This window comes from Macaca fascicularis, chromosome X (genome assembly GCF_037993035.2).
Source record: "Macaca fascicularis isolate 582-1 chromosome X, T2T-MFA8v1.1".
NCBI classification, from domain to species: Eukaryota; Metazoa; Chordata; class Mammalia; order Primates; family Cercopithecidae; genus Macaca; species Macaca fascicularis.
Genome location: NC_088395.1, coordinates 139,190,517 through 139,217,255, shown reverse-complemented (window position 1 = coordinate 139,217,255; position 26,739 = coordinate 139,190,517). Strand labels below are relative to the sequence as shown.

The 26,739-nt window shown below is 42.1% G+C and overlaps 1 protein-coding gene across 12 annotated transcripts in view; it reads left to right on the top strand.

Annotated features, from left to right (window-relative positions):
- HS6ST2 (heparan sulfate 6-O-sulfotransferase 2) overlaps window positions 1-26,739 on the top strand; it is a 356,277-nt gene that overhangs the window by 27,490 nt on the left and 302,048 nt on the right. The window lies entirely within an intron of this gene.

Sequence of the window (26,739 nt, the reverse complement as noted above, 5' to 3'; positions counted from 1 at the left end):
ATCAGGGTAGGCTCTGTTGATGGAGGTGACACCTGAGTTGAGTCCCTGATATAGTTTGGATATTTGTCTCTGCCCAAATCTCATGTTGAAATGTAATCCTCAATATTGGAGGTGGGGCCTGGTGGGAGGTATTTGGATCATGGAGGCAGATCCCTCATGAGTGCCTTGGGCCATCCACTTGGTGATAAGGGAGCTCTCACTCTGAGTTCACATGAGATCTGGTTATTTGAAAGTGTGTAGCAGCTGAGCAAATTGGCACATGCCTGTAATCCCAGCATTTTAGGAGGCTGAGGTGGGAGTTTGAGGCCAGAAGTTTGAGACCAGCCTGGCCAACATGGTGAAACTCCATCTTTACTAAAACTACAAAAATTAGCCAGGCATGGTGGTGTGTGCCTGTAATCCCAGCTACTTGAGAGGCTGAGGCAGGAGAATCGCTTGAACCCAAGAGGTGCAGTGAGCCGAGATTGCCCCACTACACTCCAGCCTGGGCAACAGAGTGAGACTCCGTCTCAAAAAAAATAAAAAAATAAAAAGTGTGTGGCAACTCCTCTCGACCACTGTCTCTCTCCTCCTCGTGCTTTTGCCATGTGACATGCCTGCTATCCTTTCACCTTCCACCATGATTGGAAGCTTCCTGAGGCCTCCCCAAAAGCCAAGCAGATGCTAACACCCTGTTTCTTGTACAGCCTAAAGAATCATAAGCCAATTAAACCTTTTTTCTTTATAAATTACCCAGTCTCTGGCATTTCTTTCTTTTTCTTTTTTTTTTTTTTTTTTGTTTTTTTTGAGACAGGGTTTCACTCTGTAGCCCAAGCTGGAGTGTAGTGTTGTGTTCTCTTATCACTGTAACCTCTGTCTCCCAGGCACAAGCGATCCTCCCCGCTCAGCCTCCAGAGTAGCTGCAACTACAGGCACACACTATGATGCCTGGCTAAGTTTTTGTATTTTTGGTAGAGACAGGGTTTTGCCATGTTGCCCAGGCTGGTCTCGAACTCAAGCATTTCTTTATAGCAATGCAAGTATGGCCTAATACAGTCCCTAAGGATCCATAACCGGGCAAGGATTGGGGGAAATCTTAGGAAGCAGCATGAGTAAAGGGAGAGTTACAAGAGAAAGTGTAGCTTGTACTTATGGGCTGGAATGAGATCTGTGACCTCAGAATTTGATAAAAACCAGGACACTTAGAGCCCTGTAGGATATGCAACTTATTTTGTACTTTAGTCTGAGAGCAGTGAGAAGGCATTGGGACTTTTTAAGTAGAGGAGTCATTTAATTTGATTTGTGTATTTACTGAATTCCTCTGGCTTCTGTGTGAAGGGGCTGGAGAGTGGCAAGAATACGGCAGTGAGTTAGAAGGCTGTGGGGAGCAGCCCAGGGAGACAGGGTTGTGGCTTGGCTTGGGGAAGTGATTGTGGGGATGCAGAGAGGAGAATGGATTCAGGAGGTTTGGGAGGAAGAATAGAAAGAATGCTGCAAGTAAAAGATATAGATGGTAGGGATGAGAGTGAGGAAACAAGGAAGTTTCTGCCAAGGATTCTGCCTTGAGAAGACTGGAGAGGAAGCTGTGATAAGCAGGGCAATGGGAGAGAGTCTTTGTTTACATGTGGAATTTGGGGAGACTGTGGAGTCGCCATGTTGAGATGCCCACAGGCAGTGGATCTGTGGATGGGGAGGTCAGTACTGCAGACATAGACTGGCAGGGATTTTTGTTTGTTTGTTTGTTTTGTTTTGTTTTTGAGATGGAGTCGCCCTCTGTCGTCCAAGCTGGGGTGCAGTGGTGCGATCTCAGTTTACTCCAACCTCTACCTCCTGGGTTCAAGTGATTCTCCTGCCTCAGCCTTCCGAATAGCTCAGATTACAGGCACACCACCACGCCCAGCTAATCTTTGTATTTTTAGTAGACATAGGTTTTCTCCATGTTGGCCAGACTGGTCTGGAACTCCTGGGCTCAAGTGATCCACCCGCCTTGGCCTCCCAAAGTGCTAAGATTATAGGCATGAGCCACTTCACCCAACCAGATTGGGAGTTTTGAGGTGCTTTGTCTCATTTATCTCACTTAAAATAATTTCAAAATATGTTAAAAGGAAATGTTATTTGCAACGCATAGACAGGTTTTCCTCGCTAGTTGCTAAGGATAAAATCGAAACAACTGGACCTAAACAGACAAGATTGGAAGAGGCTGTTCTGGACCAAATGGGATGCTAAACCTCAGAATGGATTGACAAGAGAAGGCCATGCAGAATGGTGAGAAGGTCCTACTTACAAGGCCCTAAGTGAAGGATACCTGGAATGCCTCTGAAGACTGGCATTTGGATGCCCGTTCCTTCCCATTACAGTTGCCAAGCCCAAGAGCAGTGGAGAACAACTGCACCTTCTTGCCATGAAGTGTGTACACTGGAAAAAAGTAAATGCTTGCATTTTCTTTTTCCTCTGTTTCTTTTCTATATACCACTCTCCAAAAACATAGATTTCTCTAGATCACAGTTGTTCGTGGAGAAGTGAGAGTGACAATTTTAGGGTAAAAAATTTAATATTGTGGGAATTATCTCTAACCAGTGAAATTACTAATGAAGATATTTATTCTTGGGAATCTAGAATCAGCTATTTAAACTTTCTAGGATTTGGAGTCACACAGACCTGAGTTCATGTGATGGCTCTTTCACTTACCAGTCGTGAGACTTTGGGTTATTCACTGCACCTACTTCTGATCTTCAGTTTCCTCATTTGTAAAAGGAGAATGCTACTTCATGGGACTGTTTTGAGACCCAAATACTGTATGGTGAGTGAGAGGGATTTATTAAGTATAAGTTGCTCTTTAAATGTTATTTAATCATTATTTAGCTTCTGGTTTCATTCTATTAATAACATTTTAAAGTGTTATTAGAAAAATTGTAAAATTCTTGCTAATATTAAAATACATTACTTTATTTAAAAGTAACTCCTAATTCATGTCCACCTAATAACAAAGAATATCATTAGGGGGCTGTAAACAAAAAAATCAAACTGTTCTTTCTTTCCTCTATACACTCTGGTCATCAAAATGTGTGAATTTTTCCCACACAGACCAATACTCTGACACTAGCTGGGTGTCTTACAATTCAATTCAGTACTGAAACTAACCAGTGTTAGTGCAGGCCCCATAGATTAAGGACTCAGTCCCACAAGTCTGCCCCCTCCCCTTCAGACACCAATCGCAAGTCCCAGGTTGTCACCTGTACTTCTGGCTGTAAATCAAGGTTTCCATGACCCCCTCCTTAGGTTTGACAACTTGCTAGGACAGCTCACAGAACTCAAGGAACACTTACTTACATTTACTGGTTTATTATTTAAGAAAGGATACAATAAAGGGTACAGATGAACAGCCAGATGCCAAGGTACATAAGGAAAGGTATGTGTGGAGGGATGCAGAGCCTCTTGTCACCTCCATGTGTTCACCAATATGGAAACATTCTAAACCCTCTCTTTTTGGGGTTTTGTGGAGGCTTCATTAGGCAGGACTGATTAAATAATTTGTCATTGGTAATAATTCAGTTGCTCTTTTTATCTTCTCTTTTGAAACAGGGTCTCACCCTGTCACCTAGGCTAGAGTGCAGTGGTGCAATCACAGCTCACTGCAACCTCTGCCTCCCAGGTTCAAGCAATCGTCCCATCTCTACCTCCTGAGTAGCTGGGACCACAGGCACATGATCTCACTTTCTTTTCCAGGCTGGTCTCTAACTCCCAGGCTCAAGCAATCCTCCCACCTCAACCTCCTGAGTATCTGGGATTACTGGCACACACCACGACACACGGCTAATTTTTGCTTTTCCTAGAGGCGGCGTTTCACCATGTTGCCCAGGCTGGTCTGGAACTCCTGAGCTCAAGTGATCCGCTCACCTCAGCCTCCCACGAAGTCCTGAGATTACAGACGTGAGCCACCACGCCTCATCAATAACTCAATCTTAAACCCCTCTCCCTTTTCTAGAGGTGGTGGGGCTGGTCTGGCTGAAAGTTTCAACCCTCTAATCACATGGTTGGTTCCCCTGGCAACCAGCCCTCATCCTCAGGCTATCCAGGAGCCCCCAGCCATCAGTCATTCATTAGCACACAAAACATTTATCACTTCAGAGATTCCAACAGTTTTTGGAGGAATGAAAATCAAAATATATATTTCTTAATATAAATCACAATACCAAAGTGATTATTGGTATGTATGTTTTTAATTTTAGGCTAAGCGAGAATTGATTCTATTCGAATTTTTCCCCAGGCTTATAGGAACACATTTGAGGGCATCCGTTGATGCCTCATTAACTGTTTCAAACCTAAAATGTGTCAAATGCTGTGACTTTGTAACTATTGTTGATCTTCCCTTTAGCATGAAATATTTTAATGATCTCAAGACATTTATATTATCAGATTTTTGCATATATTCACTAAACTTTGGTATTATTAATGGTCGCGATGTGTCCCATAAATATTCCTGGTTTCCAACTTGAGTTGGATTTAAAGAGGCAAAATTTAGCTAATGTGCCATACCTGAAGGAAGTTACTTACTGTAGCTTGCGATGCTGTGGGACAGCTGAAGAGCAAGGCTTTACCTGGTGATAGATTTTAACTGGGGAATAGTTATTGTAAAAAAATTTTGATTTGTTTAGACTGCAAGATATGCAGGCTAGCATTGGATGCTTGAAAGGAAAATTACATTTTTACTGAAATCCAGGTGGTGCAAAAATTTTATGGACTTCTATGGATATTTCTTGATGCCTAGAGATTTGTTTTTTTAATTGCAAATATGAATTGTCTATTTACAGATGCTATTACATATGGAGGGGGCCTGTGGTGTATGGCACTGTTCCTTGTACTAATGGTACCCAGGTTCCATTCTCTGCTCAGCTCGGTGACTCTAGACAAAGCCCCCGAAGTGCTGTCTGCTTCAGTCTCCTTAATGGCGAAGTGGAAATGAATACCTACTATCACTTAACTCATGGAGATGTTGGACTGATAATTAGATCATGCCTTAACAGCACTTTGAGCTCTATTGAAAAATATGTTGTCTCAAATTAAGTAGAGTCTGTGGTTTTGTAAATATAAATATATTGCCAGAAAATAAATCACTGGGGGAGCAAAACACGTAGACCAAATATAACAGGGATTAGTAACATCAGTAAGCATAGTTGGGAAAAGATGGCACTAAAGCAAGCCAAGAAGAAAGTGTTGCTCTTGTAAACCAAAAATAAAATGCTGAGACCCACCCCCCCAACCATCTGAATGGACTTCCTCTTCGACCAAGGAACTCTTAAAATTTAACTTGAAAGACTGGTTCAAGTCATGACAGGATGTGGGGGTGGGACATGCCTCATCATTACCTCTCTGGCATTAACATCAACACAGACCTTAAGTCTGATAAGAAGCATTTACAATCTGTTCTCTTGGAATTTTGCTACCTGGAGACTTCCTCTGCACAATAAGAACTTTGGTCTTCACAATCCTTTATCTTAACCCAAATATTTCCTTTCTATTGATCCTAGGTCTTTAGATAAACTCAACCAGTTGTCAATCTTTTTTTTTTTTTTTTTTTTGAGACAGAGTCCAGTTCTGTCACCCAGACTGGAGTGCCCTGGTGTGATCTTGGCTTACCGCAACCTATGCCTCCCAGGCTCAAGTGATTCTCATGCCTCAGCATCCCAAGTAGCTGGGATTCCAGGCATGTGCTACCACGTCTGGCTAATTTTTGTACTTTTAGTAGTGACAGGGTTTCACCATGTTGGGCAGACTGGTCTCGAATTCCTGGCCTCAAGCAATCCACCCGCCAAGGTCTCCCAAAGTGTTGTGATTACAGGCGTGAGCCACAGAAAAATTTTAAACCTACCTGTAAAGCCGGAAGCTCTCCCCTTCAACTTGTCCCGCCTTTCTGAACCGAACCAATATATTTCTTAAATGTATTTCATCGAAGTCCCATGCCTCCCTAAAATGTATACAACCAAGCTGTACCCCGACCACCTTGGGCACACGTTCTCAGGACCTCCTGAGGGTTGTGTCATGGGCCATGGTCACTCCTATTTGTCTCAAAATAAATCACTTCAAATATTTTGTAGAGTTTAACTCTTTTCATCAACACTCTGCCAAAAGGAGCCCTGAAATGTTGGTCAGATTTGGACAAGGACCATGGCCATGTGGCTTAAATGGCATTTGCTCACTTGTTGGTAATGAGTTGCATTTAAAGAGGTGAGATAAGTGGAGACAACCAGCAACATCGGGCACCTGTGGACAAAAAACAGCGTTTTTGTTTGAGCCAAGGTGATACTATCCACATCTGCCTAGAAAGTTGTTTTTTTGTTTGGAGTAGCTGGGACTGCAGGTGCCCGCCACCACACTTGGCTAATTTTTTGTTTTTTTTTTTTTAGTAGAGACGGAGTTTCACCATGTTAGCCAGGATGGTCTCGATCTCCTGACCTCGTGATCCGCCCGCCTCAGACTCCCAAAGTGCTGGGATTACAGGTGTGAACCACTGCACCCGGCCCTGCCTAGGAAGTTTTTTGAAAGAGTGTTTATTTGTGAAAATGAAGATGCTTCTTTATGTCTATAGCTTTCTGGCTTTACTCCTTTCAGAGATCTGACTTGTAAGGCAATAGATAGAAATGATGGCTCATCACCATCCAATGAGCCAAATTATTTACTCCATAAAATATTATCCTACTTTCTAACTCCAACCATACAATTTGAAGGAAAGAAGCCCAGGGGTCCTGATTAAGCCATTGATGTGTCTGGCTGAAGGATGATATGGGCTTCTCATTGACTGAGCTAACAACATGACCTGCCCAGGCAGGATCCTGGCTGACTCCTAACTCCAGGATGAAAGCAGGAAGGTAAACAGTCTTTGGGTAATTTACTCAAATTGTAACCAGTGAATACCTCAAGCATGGCACTTACCGTGCTATAGTGTAATTGCCTGGCTTTTGTTTTTGCTTTATTTTGTTTTGCCTCTTGGGAGTTCTCTAATACTTCAAACATGGCACTTACCATGCTGTAGTGTAGTTGCCTGGTTTTTGTTTCTGTTTTCTTTTGTTTTACCAGATGGGAGACTATGTCTTTCATGTCTGTCTTCCTGGTGTCTTTGTCCGCATTAATCAATTATTGTATCTTGAATAAGCAAAATTGTAATTTTCAAGCACCATAAATTCAACCTGCCAAATGCCAGATCCAATATTTTGTCTTTCAGGGGATGGCACTACAGCCATCTTTTCAGGAACCTGAGTGTTTTCCAAACCAGCACTTTTCAAACTTAACTATGCATATGAATCACTGCGTTTTGTGAAAATGAAGATTCTGATTCAGTAGGTCAGGGGTGGGGCATGAGATTCTGCATTTTTAACAATCTCCCAGGTGAGGCTGATTCTGTTGGTCTGTAGACTACACCTTAAGTAGTAAAGATCTAGACCCTGGTCTCTACCTTATCTGCAAAATTTAATCCATCGCCAAGTCATGTTGTCTCCATCTCCTTTGTCCCAACTTATGTCTGTTTCTCTTGCCACCACTTTAGCTGAAGCCTTCATCATTTCACTGCAGAGATTATTGCAATAGCTTTCATGTAGTCTACCTACTCTTTATCCTTCATGCCACTGTCTACACTGCAGCCAAGATGATATCTCTCAAATACGTCTTTGGGCATGACAATCCGTTGTTAAGGGGCTTTCAATGTAGGCTGAAGTAACAGCCCTTCTGTGGTTAGATTGCCTTTATATTGGGTGGGAGCAGAGGCAGGGGCAAAACAGTGTGAGAACTGAAGAGCCAAGAGCTTAGAGTACTGGTGGACCAGTAATAAGGACCAATCCATGCAGACTGAGCTTCCTACAGTTTTTGTCTCCTCTATCCATCTAGCCAGTTGCTGGTTAGCTAGCTGGGCAGGCATCCAACATGCCAAAAGTATTGGCTCTTGGACCAGACAAGCTTTTTCATGTCATTTACGCTAAAACTTGATATCTATTCTTTCAGAGCCTCTGGCAGATAAGATGCCTTGCTGTTTTTTTCTTTTAAATCAAAATGTTAGCTAGTCTGGGTCCCATCAGTCCAAAATCCCTTGCTCATGTTCCTTTTCCATTTGAATTACTGAGAATTTTAGTGTACATCGATCAACAATTTGTTCCATATCCTGTACCTAAAAGATGTTTTGCCATTTCCTTTTTCTTCCAGATTTTTTTTTTCTGTGTTTTTGATTGGGGTTTGGTAGATGGTTACTGTGTGCATATTCTCACGGAAGTGTAAGCATCGATGATACTGAACCTGTCCTGGGAATGGGATGCACTGCCTTGGGTGGCTTCAGGAGATTAGCACACTTCCAGGATGAGGCATTTTCATTTCCACCTTAAAGAAGGAGCCCGCTGTGCTTTCTGAGACCTACTGTATCTGTGATGGCAGGGCTTCAGGAGACAAGAAGAAGAGGAAGGCATCCTATCCTTTTGGTGGGTGGATGGACGGGCCGAATCTATCTCAGAAATTTTTAATTTTTAACTTCCCTGTCACTTTCTAGTCTTCAGCCAGCCCCCCACCGTCTACCTCCCACCTCTGGAGTATGACTTCATTCAGAGGAGAATGCTGAGCTCTGTTGACATTTGGTAGAATTTGTTTTCTTCTCTCTTTAATTTAGCAACTAATCACAGGGGTTGTTCTTTGTTCATCTTTCCAGGATTTTCTGTACGCTGACTAATGCTTAGAGCTGGCTCTCTCTGGAGAGGAGTGCTGGGAAGATCAATCGAATGAAATCTTAAAGGGTAAATCAGGTTTTCAAATGTGTTCAGGCAGCTTTAAATCATTTCAGTGGGAAGAAGTGCTTACAAGGGCAGAAATTTGCCCAGTGAAATGCCTCCCAATGGCAACAGAGCAATCACACCTTGAATGGCTGCTTTGTAGCCTGAGTGTCCAGTTCTTCTGAGATTTCCAATGGCCATTTACAACTCAAGAGTGAGGGAGAAAATGAAGTGCATTTGACTTGAAGGAATTCACTAATGTAAGATCAAAGTTGTAAAAACTGTACCTGAATATGCTCTATCAAAGGGCTGTATGCAGATGTTAAGAAAGGGAAGCTGCACAAAATACCTCTTTTCAATAATTCCACATTTTCTTTAGTTTTTCAGCTCCTATAAATCTCAAGAAGTAATTAACATGAAACCTATATTGTATTTCAGGAAAAACTCTAGAGAGTCTTCCTTAGGCCTTTAGAAGTCAGTGATGCTGTTTTCTGTCTTCTTAGAAGTCCTAAAATGAAAAATTTTGTCATGGAAATTGACCCATTCAAAGCAGAGAGTTTATGTGACTTTATGGTATAGGAAATTTGAAAATCGCATCTCATCTTTTATTTTCTGTTATCATGTTAAACCATGGTTGTGCCTATGGGATTAAGTGAATATTTTAGCCACTTGCATTAAATGATTAGCCAGTCTTTTCATAGTGACATTTGGTTGTATGTGCTGCTAGTCCTGCAGCAGTCTAGTCTGCTAGTGGTTAACTATGGAGAATTGGTCAGAGGAGTCCCTCCCCCATTACACATATCTCATTAAAGACTCTCTGCAACTGCCAAACCAGAAAAGGGTATTTATTTCATGATTCATTAAAGAAAACATAATTTGGAAGGCAATTTTGTAAAGTCATCATCAAACATAGTCCACCATCCAGTAGGAATTATCCTCTCATTATCTCTTTTTCTAGAGGGTCATTGATGTTGTTCCCCTCTGTTAGCATGAATAATTAAGGACTGAGTATAAAGAAGTGGTGTGGACCTATGGTCAATCTGAAGGTGTCATCAGAAGAGTTAGCAGGGCTTTCTTGCCTTCAGCAGGCCATTTATTCTGAGCTAACCTGCCAATTGTATTTAGAACAGGGACCATTAACAGGGTGGCTGTTTTGGTTGACTGTAAATAGGCTGCAGGGCTTTTTCCAGAGCAAATAGAGAAGCCAGCTGGGCTTCACTAAGACCACCTAGGAAGAGAGATCTCGTCCCACCTGATCACATTCCAAGCAGGTAGCAAATGGGCTCCAATTGAATTGTACTTCTGAAGGCTTTCTGAAGGGGTAGGGGAAAATACCTCCCATCTTAGAAATTATGGCTGCTAGTGGCCAGTTTAAAAAATTACTGGCCCTCAGCACCAAGTGTCTTAGCTTTTTGTCCACCTATAGCTGTCAGAAAGACAAGCTTTGTCCTCCTGGCAAAACTGCCTCTCAAGGTCTATGCCATCATTGTGGCTTGGTTTAATCAAGCTACCAGGGTTGCCCCTGTGTCTCTCATCTGGCTCTTCCAGAAGGGACGGTTTGGAAAACTTTCAGAGATCCTGATGATTTCATAGGGGGAGACCACGCTTAAGGAATAAGACCCTCCACACATGGCAGTGAGAGTGGCATGTTCATTGCCACCAAAAGAAGCCCCTCTGTTAAAACAAACCTGATACCAAACAGAGCTAAGGTTGCTTGAGGGCTTCGTATTGTAAGGCCTATGGGCATGCAATGAAATAGGCGATGATGTGGACTCTGAACCCTAAGGAAGCAGTTTAAATCACTAGCTTTGCTGTTTATTAGCTGGGAAACTTTGGGCAATTTATTTCAGTCGTCAGGTCTTCAGTTTCATCATCTCAAAAATTGGGAGGACAGTGCCTGTCTTTATATACTCCTGGACTTGTGTTGAGGAGATCATGGATAAAGTGTGTTGCACACAGTAAGGGCAGTTATCATGGTTATCAGCCACACTGCAGCTAATTGGGCTCTAGTTACCCCATTTATCCCCGGTTAGGTAGGCCCAGGACTTTCTTAAGCTTTTCTCACCTTAAAGCGGAAACAAATTTCCTCTCCTGTAGGGGCCACGTGGCTCTGTTTAAATGTGGCTCTAAATGAGATGTGTGCCATTTGACAGGTCACCTTGTAAGGATACACAACATTTCCAGCCATGTAAAGGTGACTCTAACTTCTTGAAATCCCCTCTTTGAGAACTGCCTTTAGAACTGGTCTTTTTAGTCACAAAAGAAACACCTTTCAACAGGGTCTTTTTTTTTTTTTTTTTTTTTTTTTTGAGAGAGAGTCTCCACCCAGGCTGGAGTGCAGTGGCGCAATCTTGACTCACTGCAACCTCCGGTTCCCGGGTTCAAGCAATTCTCCTGCCTCAGCCTCCCAAATAGCTGGGACTACAGGCACACGCCACCATGGCCCTGCTAATTTTTTGTATTTTTAGTAGAGACATGATTTCACCATGTTGGCCAAACTGGTCTCAAACTCCTGGCCTCAAGTGATCTGCCCGCCTCAGCCTTCCAAAGTGGTGGGAATACAGGTGTAAGCCACCATGCCCGGCCTCAACATGGTCATGTTTTGAATATGCTTGGACAGAACCTTGCCACCATTTCTCATAGTCATGTGTATGGTATTTAAACCATAGAATATCAGATTTGTAATGCCCCCTAGAAATCTTCTAGTCCAGTAGTTTTCAAACTATGTTCCCCAGATCTCAAGTGTTTGGAGAAGGGACATCAAGGTCAGGGAAAATCCAAAGCACCGTATGTTCTTGATGCTAAGATGCCATTAGTTGTAGTTTGCACCATCAATTAATATTGGCATTTCAGGAATATTAAAAGAGTGTATGCAGTCATTCTAAGACCCATCCTTATTTTAGATATGAACTGCAATTAAATACAGTCTGCATTAGTCAGGGTTCTCCGGAGGGACAGAACTAACAGGATAGATGTATATATACGAAAGGGAGTTCATTAAGGAGAATTGACTCACACGGTCACGAGGTAAAGTCCCGCAATAGGCCATCTGCAAGCTGAGGAGCAAGGAAGCCAGTAGTGGCTCAGTTTGAGTCCCACAACCTCAAAAGTAGGGAAGCAGACAGTACAACCTTAAATCTGTGGCTGAAGGCCTGAGAGCCCTTGGTAAACCAGTGGTGTAAGTCCAAGAGTCCAAAAGCTGAAGAACCCGGAGTCTGATGTTCAAGGGCAGGAAGCATCCAGCACAGGAGAAAGATGAAAGCCAGAAGACTAGGAAGTCAGCTAATTCCGCCTTCTTCTTCCTGCTTTGTTCTAGCCATGCTGGCAGTCAATTGGATAGTGCCCACCCAGATTGAGGGTGGGTCTGCCTATACTAGTCTGCAGACTCAAATGTTAATCTCCTCGGCAACACCCTCACAGACATATCCAGGAACAATACTTTGCATCCCTCAATCCAATCAAGTTGACACTTAATATTAACCATCACACAGTCCATCATCAAATTAAAGAAATGTAATGTTTTCTGTTAAACAGTATAATTTTACACCTTTGGATAAGGACTGTTTCATTGCTATTTTATAGATTGGGCTCATGTCTATGGTTTCATGTCACAGATTGCTGCTCCTATAGAGTTTGAAAATTGACCTAATCTAGCCCATTTCTTCTGCAGAGGTCCAGACAGGAGAAGGTCATACAGTTAGTTAGCAGCAGGGCTGGGGCTAGAACTCGGGCTTCTTGACTGCCACTCCAGTTCTCTTCACAATGTTATAGTGCCTTTTGTCTACAGCCATATTGCATCACCAGCACAGCTTTCCTTTGCCATGACTTGGTTTGCATGCAGGAATTGTAAACCCATCTTATTAAAAGTTACCAATGATAGACCAGGCCCAGTGGCTCACTTCTGTAATCCTAGCACTTTGGGAGGCTGAGGTGGGCAGATCACAAGGTCAGGAGTTTGAGACTAGCCTGACCAACATGGTGAAACCCCATCTCTACTAAAAGTACAAAAAAATTAGCCGGGTGTGGTGGCAGGCGCCTGTAATCCCAGCTACTCAGGGGGCTGAGGCAGGAGAATACCTTGAACCTGGGAGGCGGAAGTTACAGTGAGCCGAGATCGCGCCAGTGCACTCCAGCCTGGGCGACAGAGAGAGACTCTGTCTCACACACAAAAAAAAAAGTTGAAGGGGGCGGAGCAAGATGGCCGAATAGGAACAGCTCCAGTCTCCAACTCCCAGCGCGAGCGACACAGAAGACCGGTGATCTCTGCAGTTTCAACTGAGGTACTGGGTTCATCTCACTGGGGAGTGCCGGACAATCGGTGCTGGTCAGCTGCTGCAGCCCGACCAGCGAGAGCTGAAGCAGGGCGAGGCATCGCCTCACCTGGGAAGCACAAGGGGGAAGGGAATCCCTTTTCCTAGCCAGGGGAACTGAGACACACAACACCTGGAAAATCGGGTAACTCCCACCCCAATACTGCGCTTTAAGCAAACAGGCACACCAGGAGATCATATCCCACACCTGGCCGGGAGGGTCCCACACCCACGGAGCCTCCCTCATTGCTAGCACAGCAGTCTGTGATCTACCGGCAAGGCAGCAGCGAGGCTGGGGGAGGGGCGCCCGCCATTGCTGAGGCTTAAGTAGGTAAACAAAGCTGCTGGGAAGCTCGAACTGGGTGGAGCTCACAGCAGCTCAAGGAAACCTGCCTGTCTCTGTAGACTCCACCTCTGGGGACAGGGCAATAACAAACACAGCCGAAACCTCTGCAGACGCAAACGACTCTGTCTGACAGCTTTGAAGAGAGCAGTGGATCTCCCAACACGGAGGTTGAGATCTGAGAAGGGACAGACTCCCTGCTCAAGTGGGTCCCTGACCCCTGAGTAGCCTAACTGGGAGACATCCCCCACTAGGGGCAGTCTGACACCCCACACCTCACAGGGTGGAGTACACCCCTGAGAGGAAGCTTCCAAAGCAAGAATCAGACAGGTACACTCGCTGTTCAGAAATATTCTATCTTCTGCAGCCTCTGCTGCTGATACCCAGGCAAACAGGGTCTGGAGTGGACCTCAGGCAATCTCCAGCAGACCTACAGCTGAGGGTCCTGACTGTTAGAAGGAAAACTATCAAACAGGAAGGACACCTACACCAAAACCCCATCAGTACATCACCATCATCAAAGACCAGAGGCAGATAAAACCACAAAGATGGGGAAAAAGCAGGTCAGAAAAGCTGGAAATTCAAAAAATAAGAGCGCATCTCCCCCGGCAAAGGAGCGCAGCTCATCGCCAGCAACGGATCAAAGCTGGACGGAGAATGACTTTGACGAGATGAGAGAAGAAGGCTTCAGTCCATCAAATTTCTCAGAGCTAAAGGAGGAATTACGTACCCAGCGCAAAGAAACTAAAAATCTTGAAAAAAAAGTGGAAGAATTGATGGCTAGAGTAATTAATGCAGAGAAGGTCATAAATGAAATGAAAGAGATGAAAACCATGACACGAGAAATACGTGACAAATGCACAAGCTTCAATAACCGACTCGATCAACTGGAAGAAAGAGTATCAGCGATTGAGGATCAAATGAATGAAATGAAGCGAGAAGAGAAACCAAAAGAAAAAAGAAGAAAAAGAAATGAACAAAGCCTGCAAGAAGTATGGGATTATGTAAAAAGACCAAATCTACGTCTGATTGGGGTACCTGAAAGTGAGGGGGAAAATGGAACCAAGTTGGAAAACACTCTTCAGGATATCATCCAGGAGAACTTCCCCAACCTAGTAGGGCAGGCCAACATTCAAATCCAGGAAATACAGAGAACGCCACAAAGATACTCCTCGAGAAGAGCAACTCCAAGACACATAATTGCCAGATTCACCAAAGTTGAAATGAAGGAAAAAATCTTAAGGGCAGCCAGAGAGAAAGGTCGGGTTACCCACAAAGGGAAGCCCATCAGACTAACAGCAGATCTCTCGGCAGAAACTCTCCAAGCCAGAAGAGAGTGGGGGCCAATATTCAACATTCTTAAAGAAAAGAATTTTAAACCCAGAATTTCATATCCAGCCAAACTAAGTTTCATAAGTGAAGGAGAAATAAAATCTTTTACAGATAAGCAAATGCTTAGAGATTTTGTCACCACTAGGCCTGCCTTACAAGAGACCCTGAAGGAAGCACTAAACATGGAAAGGAACAACTGGTACCAGCCATTGCAAAAACATGCCAAAATGTAAAGACCATTTAGGCTAGGAAGAAACTGCATCAACTAACGAGCAAAATAACCAGTTAATATCATAATGGCAGGATCAAGTTCACACATAACAATCTTAACCTTAAATGTAAATGGACTAAATGCTCCAATTAAAAGACACAGACTGGCAAACTGTATAAAGAGTCAAGACCCATCAGTCTGCTGTATTCAGGAGACCCATCTCACACGCAGAGACATACATAGGCTCAAAATAAAGGGATAGAGGAAGGTCTACCAAGCAAATGGAGAACAAAAAAAAGCGGGGGTTGCAATACTAGTCTCTGATAAAACAGACTTTAAACCATCAAAGATCAAAAGAGACAAAGAAGGCCATTACATAATGGTAAAGGGATCAATTCAACAGGAAGAGCTAACTATCCTAAATATATATGCACCCAATACAGGAGCACCCAGATTCATAAAGCAAGTCCTTAGAGACTTACAAAGAGACTTAGACTCCCATACAATAATAATGGGAGACCTCAACACTCCACTGTCAACATTAGACAGATCAACGAGACAGAAAGTTAACAAGGATATCCAGGAATTGAACTCATCTCTGCAGCAAGCAGACCTAATAGACATCTATAGAACTCTCCACCCCAAATCAACAGAATATACATTCTTCTCAGCACCACATCGTACTTACTCCAAAATTGACCACGTAATTGGAAGTAAAGCACTCCTCAGCAAATGTACAAGAACAGAAATTATAACAAACTGTCTCTCAGACCACAGTGCAATCAAACTAGAACTCAGGACTAAGAAACTCAATCAAAACCGCTCAACTACATGGAAACTGAACAACCTGCTCCTGAATGACTACTGGGTACATAACGAAATGAAGGCAGAAATAAAGATGTTCTTTGAAACCAATGAGAACAAAGACACAACATACCAGAATCTCTGGGACACATTTAAAGCAGTGTGTAGAGGGAAATTTATAGCACTAAATGCCCACAAGAGAAAGCAGGAAAGATCTAAAATTGACACTCTAACATCGCAATTAAAAGAACTAGAGAAGCAAGAGCAAACACATTCGAAAGCTAGCAGAAGGCAAGAAATAACTAAGATCAGAGCAGAACTGAAGGAGATAGAGACACAAAAAATCCTCCAAAAAATCAATGAATCCAGGAGTTGGTTTTTTGAAAAGATCAACAAAATTGACAGACCGCTAGCAAGACTAATACAGAAGAAAAGAGAGAAGAATCAAATCGACGCAATTAAAAATGATAAAGGGGATATCACCACCAACCCCACAGAAATACAAACTACCATCAGAGAATACTATAAACACCTCTACGCAAATAAACTGGAAAATCTAGAAGAAATGGATAATTTCCTGGACACTTACACTCTCCCAAGACTAAACCAGGAAGAAGTTGAATCCCTGAATAGACCAATAGCAGGCTCTGAAATTGAGGCAATAATTAATAGCCTACCAACCAAAAAAAGTCCAGGACCAGATGGATTCACAGCTGAATTCTACCAGAGGTACAAGGAGGAGTTGCTACCATTCCTTCTGAAACTATTCCAATCAATAGAAAAAGAGGGAATCCTCCCTAACTCATTTTATGAGGCCAACATCATCCTGATACCAAAGCCTGGCAGAGACACAACAAAAAAAGAGAATTTTAGACCAATATCCCTGATGAACATTGATGCAAAAATCCTCAATAAAATACTGGCAAACCGAATCCAGCAGCACATCAAAAAGCTAATCCACCATGATCAAGTGGGCTTCATCCCTGGGATGCAAGGCTGGTTCAACATTCGCAAATCAATAAACATAATCCAGCATATAAACAGCACCAAAGACAAGAACCACATGATTATCTCAATAGATGCAGAAAAGGCTTTTGACAAAATTCAACAGCCCTTCATGCTAAAAACGCTCAATAAATTCGGTATTGATGGAACGTATCTCAAAATAATAAGAGCTATTTATGACAAACCCACAGCCAATATCATACTGAATGGGCAAAAACTGGAAAAATTCCCTTTGAAAACTGGCACAAGACAGGGATGCCCTCTCTCACCACTCCTATTCAACATAGTGTTGGAAGTTCTGGCTAGGGCAATTAGGCAAGAGAAAGAAATCAAGGGTATTCAGTTAGGAAAAGAAGAAGTCAAATTGTCTCTGTTTGCAGATGACATGATTGTATATTTAGAAAACCCCATTGTCTCAGCCCAAAATCTCCTTAAGCTGATAAGCAACTTCAGCAAAGTCTCAGGATACAAAATTAATGTGCAAAAATCACAAGCATTCTTATACACCAGCAACAGACAAACAGAGAGCCAAATCAGGAATGACCTTCCATTCACAATTGCTTCAAAGAGAATAAAATACCTAGGAATCCAACTTACAAGGGATGTAAAGGACCTCTTCAAGGAGAACTACAAACCACTGCTCAGTGAAATAAAAGAGGACACAAACAAATGGAAGAACATACCATGCTGATGGATAGGAAGAATCAATATCGTGAAAATGGCCATACTGCCCAAGGTAATTTATAGATTCAATGCCATCCCCATCAAGCTACCAATGAGTTTCTTCACAGAATTGGAAAAAACTGCTTTAAAGTTCATATGGAACCAAAAAAGACCCCGCATCTCCAAGACAATCCTAAGTCAAAAGAACAAAGCTGGAGGCATCACGCTACCTGACTTCAAACTATACTACAAGGCTACAGTAACCAAAACAGCATGGTACTGGTACCAAAACAGAGATATAGACCAATGGAACAGAACAGAGTCCTCAGAAATAATACCACACATCTACAGCCATCTGATCTTTGACAAACCTGAGAGAAACAAGAAATGGGGAAAGGATTCCCTATTTAATAAATGGTGCTGGGAAAATTGGCTAGCCATAAGTAGAAAGCTGAAACTGGATCCTTTCCTTACTCCTTATACGAAAATTAATTCAAGATGGATTAGAGACTTAAATGTTAGACCTAATACCATAAAAATCCTAGAGGAAAACCTAGGTAGTACCATTCAGGACATAGGCATGGGCAAAGACTTCATGTCTAAAACACCAAAAGCAACGGCAACAAAAGCCAAAATTGACAAATGGGATCTCATTAAACTAAAGAGCTTCTGCACAGCAAAAGAAACTACCATCAGAGTGAACAGGCAACCTACAGAATGGGAGAAAATTTTTGCAATCTACTCATCTGACAAAGGGCTAATATCCAGAACCTACAAAGAACTCAAACAAATTTACAAGAAAAAAACAAACAACCCCATCAAAAAGTGGGCAAAGGATATGAACAGACATTTCTCAAAAGAAGACATTCATACAGCCAACAGACACATGAAAAAATGCTCATCATCACTGGCCATCAGAGAAATGCAAATCAAAACCACAATGAGATACCATCTCACACCAGTTAGAATGGCGATCATTAAAAAGTCAGGAAACAACAGGTGCTGGAGAGGATGTGGAGAAATAGGAACACTTTTACACTGTTGGTGGGATTGTAAACTAGTTCAACCATTATGGAAAACAGTATGGCGATTCCTCAAGGATCTAGAACTAGATGTACCATATGACCCAGCCATCCCATTACTGGGTATATACCCAAAGGATTATAAATTATGCTGCTATAAAGACACATGTACACGTATGTTTATTGCGGCACTATTCACAATAGCAAAGACTTGGAATCAACCCAAATGTCCATCAGTGACAGATTGGATTAAGAAAATGTGGCACATATACACCATGGAATACTATGCAGCCATCAAAAAGGATGAGTTTGTGTCCTTTGTAGGGACATGGATGCAGCTGGAAACCATCATTCTTAGCAAACTATCACAAGAACAGAAAACCAAACACCACATGTTCTCACTCATAGGTGGGAACTGAACAATGAGATCACTTGGACTCAGGGAGGGGAACATCACACACAGGGGCCTATCATGGGGAGGGGGGAGGGGGGAGGGATTGCATTGGGAGTTATACCTGATGTAAATGACGAGTTGATGGGTGCGGCACACCAATATGGCACAAGTATACATATGTAACAAACCTGCACATTATGCACATGTACCCTACAACTTAAAGTATAATAATAGTAAATAAATTTAAAAAAAAAAGTTACCAATGATAAGAACATTTTATGTTACTACAGCCCTTTACATTTTACAGAACAATTTTATATTCTCCTTTTCCTTACATCTTTACCACAGCTTGTTAGGTGGAGCAAGGAGGATATCATCATCATTATTATCATCATTATTAAGACAATCACCTCCATTGTATGGATGAGAAAACTGATACCCAAGGAGAATAAGCAATTGGCTCAAGATCATGCAGACAGTTAACAGAACTGAGAAGACCATCCATGGGTCCTGACTTACTCATTCAATGTTGTTACACATCAAAGCAAAACATAAATCTAAAGATATGTCTTGAGGAAAGAGTTACTCACTAGAAGCTTGCAAGAATATCATTTGATTGCTGAAAGCAGCTCATCTTCGCCAGGGACGTTGAGTTACTGATATCCCAGAAATCCCATGTCACTGGGTAATTTCAACTACAAGTTGGTTCCATAGCTTGAGCCCTGAGCCCTGAGGATGGCCTTATACTGAGCATTGGGTGTTTTATCGTAACAAAGACAGCTAAGGTTTAACAATGGGCTAATAGCCAATGACAGTGCTTCCTGCACTGCTAGTGAGAGTGCCAAACCAAGGAGGAGCTGAGGAATAGTCCAGTGGCTAATGTGGGGATTAGCTGCTGCTTTGGTTAATCTGTGTACAGTTCAGGCTGGATACAGGAGAGCCTCAAGGACTCATTTCACTTGGCTGCTTCTTGATCTGCAATTTTGCATGCTGCATGCAGCAATTTTCCCTTTGAAAATACATCTTTCCTTTTAAAAATGTGGTGACGTGACTTTTCTGAAGTTTTAAATGGTTGATCATTTTTAAGCTGGCACAAAAATGGTTATAAATCTTAATACTTAAAAATGTAAAAGGAAAGTATAAACCCTACTCACTTGTTTGGTACCTTTTGTGTGTTTGAGAGAGCAAGCCCAGCTCAGCAGGCCCTTTGGATGTCCACTGAAGTTCAGAAAGCAATGATCTAGTCGCATCAAGACATTGAATCTTCTGAATTCTGGCCTTGTGCCCTCCAGGTCAGGGCCATAGTGTTGATTAGTTGGTTGCCCAAGAAATGGTCCTGCCACGCCCCTGAATTTCCCTCTTCTGGATGAATAGAAAGTTTCCATCTACAGAGTTGGCAAGCTCTGTGCTGTTAATTTCACTTAGTTAAAAGGAAAAAAATAACTAAACACACAATTATAAGTAAACTACTCTGCAAACAAGTTTAGGATTCTAAAGAACATTTGGTGGTTAGACTTAAATGCTGTAGGCTATGATTACCCTTAATTCTGCACACAGGCTTCACAGCCAGAAGTTACATGATTTGGTCTTGTCGGATGAAGTTCCCTTTTTGCCTTGTTCACAAGGAGATTATGGGGGTGGTAATTGTCAGTGGATTCCAAAACTCCCTGGTCAATGTAAGCATTTATATGTGGGTTAATAAAGTGATGATATCATGCAGAAAGCACACTGTCATAGAAGGACGTAACTATTAGCAACATCATGACACCTTAATCTTTTTCTCCCTTTGGGAGAGCAGAATGGGTTAAACAGAAAGGTTTGCTTTTATTATTGAAGCAAAAACAATCACATTTTTGTCTAAGTTGTTTAGTCAGTAAGTTTTGTGTAATTCAATGGAAATAATTCCATGGTAACTTAGTAAGTCAGTATTGAAAAGGCTGGGTGAAAAGACAACATTTTAGAGCAGGCAGTGGGAAGCCTGAGGGAGCAGGAGAGCAGGATAGAGGGGCTGGTTAATCAGCCATCATTTGCAAGGACAATATATAATCCTGTTTGATTTGGTGGAACAGCTCCCTTATGGGTAACATATTCCCCAATCCCAAATCAGGAACTGCAAACTCATTTTACTTGCTATAACCTGAATCCTCATAGGACTGGGGCTTATAAATTGTGGTTGACTAAGTGGGGAGGGCTGAGTTTTAGAAGATGCCACCTAAGGGTAGTGGGGGCAAGCACTTCAGCAGGAAAGGCAGTGACAAGATTTTTCAGTATAAATTCGCCAGTTGGAGACCTCTGCAGCCAGCAATGGGCATGCCTGGATCTCACTCAGGCCTTGGGCTTGCCGCAGGAGGCACCCGCTCACTTGGCCCAGCAGACTGTTCTTGGCTTGCACTCCTGCCCAGATCCCACACTTGCCACAGGATCCGCACTCAGCCTGCAGCTGAGCCAGGCATGCTGCAACCAGCTTCCCCCTTGTGTGCTGACATCTGGATGAGGGGAACAAACATGGTGGCATCTGAACAGGGATGCCAACAACCTTGAAGCCCCAGAGGGGGTGTTACAGTGTGCTAACAGTTGTTTTAGTCCCACCATCCATAGCCCCAGCAAACAGGGATGTGTTAACAGCTCTTTTAGTGCCATTGCCCTGCTCCAGTCTGCAGCCCCAGGGCTAGCCTGGCCCTGCTGCTGCTTCCCTGAGCACAAGGCGGCTGCCTGGCACTGGCGGAGGGCAGAGGGATACAGTTTTACAGCCTTCTTTGTACCTGCGTTTGGCAGGTTCTGAGTTCTTGTCCCACATCCAAGAAGAATGAGGGTATGTTGACAACTGAAGTGTGAGGAGAGTTTTATTGAGTGGCAGCTCTCAGCAGAGAGGGGACTTGAGAGACCAGCCCTCTACCCAAAGTTGGGTGGCCTCTCTCCCCCACCCGAAGGTGGGTGATCCCAAAGTGTGGCTGAGTCCAGGGTTCTTATGGGCTCAGAAGGGGGATGCAAGCTGATTGGCTTGTGAGTATTCAAAAAGGGCTAAAACAAGGGCACCACTCAAAGGTGGGCATGACAGTGTAAAAAGCCAATTAGGGAAGGGTAGGTATATGTAAAATAGGTGAAGAGTGGGGATCAATTAAAGGAAAGTATGCCAGATGGGAAGAGAGGTTCTCAATTCAGTTCATGGACTTATCTAGGACTTGTAGCTTGGCTTTCAAGCTTTAAACTGTCTATGGTTTGAAGGTGGGGTTTCACCAGGGACTTACCCCTGTCTGCCTAAAACTTGTCTGCCTTCTGCTGTTATGAGCAGTACACAGAGGCAGGAGCAAAAGCAGAATAGAGTCCCGTCTGAGCCATGAGTTAGGAAATTTTACAATGGGTCAGTAAAAGGGACAAAATTTATCAAATGGAAGAGCACAAAGATGAACATTTGGATTTGTCAAGAAAGTTCCAAGAGAAATGTTAGCACAATCGCAGAGGGTTAAATTCTGTACCACGAACTACAGATGACCCTGACTCCTTTGTTGGTTATAAAATACCTTTCTAGCTCCATATAAAGCAGGATGCCACAGCCTACATGTATTAAATCATGCATTGTATTGAGTTGAATTGAATGGTATTTGGGAGAGGGAGGGGATAGCCCAAGTGGTCCCAGATTAGGACCAACACTGGGGCAGCTGTGATTTGGGGACAGAAATGTGAAAACAGACTGTCCAGATGCAGAACAGGTGACTTTCATCAAATCCAATCCCTCCAATGAACATAAGAGGAAACTGATGCCCCATGAGGCGAAGCAACTTGCTTCAGGTCACCTACCAGGTTAGTTGCAGAACAGACCTGAAATTGGTAGGCTACCCAATTTTCAATTTAGTGTTTGCTTCCCTTTAGGCTTTATTGTTACTTTGCAATGGAGATCATACAGATGTGGGTCAGGAGACTCAAGAGAACAAGTGATTTGCCCCAGGCTACACTAGTAAGTGGCAGGAGCCAGGGTTTGTCTGATTCCAGAGTCTGTGGACATAACTACAAGGATATACGACAGAGTGTTTTGTGGTTGGAGGAGGAGAGAATTCCTTAAGAGTGTGTACTCATGAAAGGCAGCTCTAAAGAGGTCACCTTTAAACTGAAATCTAAGGGATCATGGGAAGGAATTAGCCATAGCAAAGCTGGAGGGAGTCCAGGCTGAGGTAATCACAATTGCAAAGACCCTGAGGTTGATTTGTCCCCAGGACAAATGTCCTTGCCTGATGATGTCCTTGGCTAAGCCCTTTTTTTAGAGGTAATTCTTTGACAAACTCATTGCCGTCTGGAACTCCCAATGGAAAATTTTTGCTTTGTTGGTGTATCTAATTCAAGAGTTAGCAGCAGAGGCTCATGGCATGAAACTTCCCTTCAAGCTTGTTTGTCTGCTGAATTTTTGGTAGGAGCAGGATGGGATCAGGATGGTTAGGGGGCCAGGAGCAGTGGGAAGGAAATGAGTTAGGAATGGTCTTTTATGTGCCCATGAGACTAGGCTACTGGTAAAATACTGACAAATAGTTCACCTCTAAGATTTTTTTTTTTTTGAGATGACATCTTGCTCTGTCACCCAGGCCAGAGTGCAATGGTGCAATCTCGGCTCACTGCAACCTCTGCCTCCCGAGTTCAAGTGATTCTCCTGTCTCAGCCTCCCTGGTAGCTGGGATTACAGGCTTGCATCACCACACCCGGCTAATTTTTGTGGTTTTAGTTGAGATGGGGTTTCACCATGTTGGCCAGGCTGGTCTGAAACTCCTGACCTCAAGTGATCCACCTGCCTCGGCCTCCCAAAGTGTTGGGATTACAGGCATGAGCTACCACACCCAGCCCCCTCTAAGATTTTTAACATATGTCATGCTGCAGGATTCCTATTCTATCAGAGGCTTGTATTTACAGAGGCAATGGATGAAAGGCAAGGAACCAGTGCTAGAAATATAAAACCTTTCCTGTGTGGGCTAGGTCCTGGAACAAGGGAATATAAGGCCGGAATTTTACTTTCTACTCTGGAACTGACTTGCCTTTAACTCTGCAAGTTTTACTTTCCTGCTTTATGTCTGATAGGCATAAAATGCCCACCATTCTTCTTTCTAACACAGTTATAATTTCATCAATGGGATTAGTGAAGGCACTAACAAAATCTAAATTCTCCATAGTATTGATCATCAGGGTGTTCTTTAGTAGTGACTTAAAGAAAATCATGCTCTTTGAAAGCATGTATATAAGTAGCCTTGTACATTGCCCACTGAGAAAAGATAATGGAGCCCAAATCTAGGCTTCTTGTTCCCCTCCTCCCTTTTTTTCCTGGGTGATTATACTTTTCAAGGTTATGTTCTTTCATATTCAGTGTTGACCATGCAAAACTGGTGAACAAGAATTGGTTCTGGGATGATTTGTTCCAGCTATAAAGTAGAAAGCATTTTACTAAAATAAGATGCTTAGATTTGTTTGGATCTACAGTTTATTCTTAACTAAAATTCCAGGAACTGTTGGTAACAGTCTAGATTCATAGCAACCAGTTTTGACAAGAATTAGAAAGAAACTAATAAAATGTTCTCATTATAAGGTTCAGGACCAAATTTGAAGGCTTTCAGGATTCCAGAATGGCAAATGGTAGAGTGAATGTGAATATATTAGAAAGTCATGCTCAATTATTGTCATCTTCTATCCAGTGAAGAATGTAGTTTAAGCAGGATGGGTGGGGGCATCTGACGTCCTCATTTATTTCCACCTCTGTAGCTATTTAAGTGATGATCATTCTTGGTGGTGGTTAAATTATGATGCACGAAATACTATCTCCCTAAGGACCTTGCTACAGGGCAGAGGTGATTACAAGAAATTGTTGCTGCTGATGTAATGTTTCGTATACCAAGATTAAACCGCAAGATGAAGTAATGTACATTTTTTTTCCTTTGAAATGCAGCTGGAGGGAAACCAGGATAAGAACTATTGCCAAATGAAATATAATGCCCCAGGAAAAAAAAGATACTGTAAATGTAAAATCATTACAAAACTGACCATCTGGGTTATATATTAAACCACAGCTTTCAATTTGTTATGGTTTGAGGAATGACTTCACAATATGTGCCCCTTCCTCCGTACCTTCCTCAACCTCAGGAAAGCATTCTCTTTTCATGAGTGTAGCTGGAAAAAAAACTAGCCTTAAAGTTTTGTTTTTAAAAAAGAGTTCCAATCAATAGCTCTTAGTAAAGGCACTGTGTTTGCTTACTTCTTTGCATTTAGTCCTAGTATATAGTCTTGTGTTGCTAATTCCACTTTAGCTGTGGCAAATATACCAGTGTGTAGCCACTGGGCCATGAGATAAATTGAATCAATGTGGAGGTGACAGTTGAAAAACCTCTGTCTGCCTCAGTTCAGGAAACAAGAGCATGTTCAACTCACTTTGGGAAACCCCCAGGCATTAAAATTCTGGCATTTTCATGTTTTGAGAGAACTGAGGAGTAGCCCTGTTTTGATAATCATTTAAAAGTATTTTACTTAATTAGAGCAGAATTTGCTCAGGCAGAAAATCACATTTATATGGTAGCCAGGCTGTAACACCTCATAGCTACCCATTGTCTCTAATCAGAATTGACAGCCTGGTGACTGGCTCCATGCTGGGTGAAGTCCGGCAAACTGCAGGCCCTGGAAGTTCTTAATCCCAAACCTGGGCTTCCAGTGGAGTTCTTTCTTTTTTTTTTTCCAGTGGAGTTCTTCAATGGGTCTGGCTTTGAAATACTTATATCCTTTCTAGTTTAGAAAAACAATGGCACAAGAAACCTATATGTAAGTCAGCTACCTTTTTGATATATAATTCACATACCATACAATTTCCCATTTAAAGGGTAAAATTCAGTGATTTTTAGTATATTTACAAAGTTGTACATCCAAAACCACAATCAATTTTAGAATATTATAATTCCCCAGAAAAGAAACCCCTCACTCCTTAGCCTTCACTTCTATAGTCTCCCCATCCTCACACCTCTAGGCAACTACTAATCTACTTTCTGTTTCTAGAGATTTGTGCGTTCTGATAATTTCACATAAATGGACAAATACAGTGTGTGGTCCTTTGTGACTGTCTTCTTGGTTCATCATGTTGTAGCATCAAGCAGTAATTAATTTCATTTTATTGCTGAATAACATTCCATTGCATAAATGTACAATTTATTCATTCATTGGTTGATGGACATTCAGATTGTTTTCAGTTTTTAACTATTGCGAATAATGCTGCTATGTTTTGTGTACAACCGTTTGTGCAGACATATGTTTTCATTTCTCATGGAGTATAATTGCTGGTCATGTGATAACTCTGTGTTTAATCATTTGAGGAATTGTCAGGCTGTTTTCCAATGTAACTGCATCGTTTTATGTTTACACCAGCAATGTATGAAGGTTTCAGTTTCTTCACATCCTTTCCAAAACTTCTTATAATCTGTCTTTCTCAAAATAGCTGTTTTAGCAGGTTTGTGAAGTGTTATCTCATTGAAGTTTTAATTTGCATTTTCCTAATGATTGATTATATTGATCATCTTTTTATCTGCTTAATTTCTATTTGTATATTTTATATGGAGAAATATTCAGATTCTTTGCTTATTTGAAAATTAGATTACTTGTCTTAAGTTTTTGAGTTATAATTGTTCTTTATATAGTCTAGGTACAAGTCGTTTATCAGTGACAGGATTTGCAAAAACTTCCTCCCATTCTGTGAGTTTTCTTTCTTGATGTTCTTTGAAGCATGAAAGTTTAAACTTTTGATGATTTCCAGTTCATGTATTTTTTCTTTTGTTGTTTGTGTTTTTGGCATTATAGCTAAGAAGTCATTGTCTATCCAAGGACATGAAGATTTACAACTGTTTTCTTCTGAGAGTTTTATTGTTTTAACTCTCACATTTCTGTTTCTGATCGATTTCAAGTTAATTTTTGAATATGGTA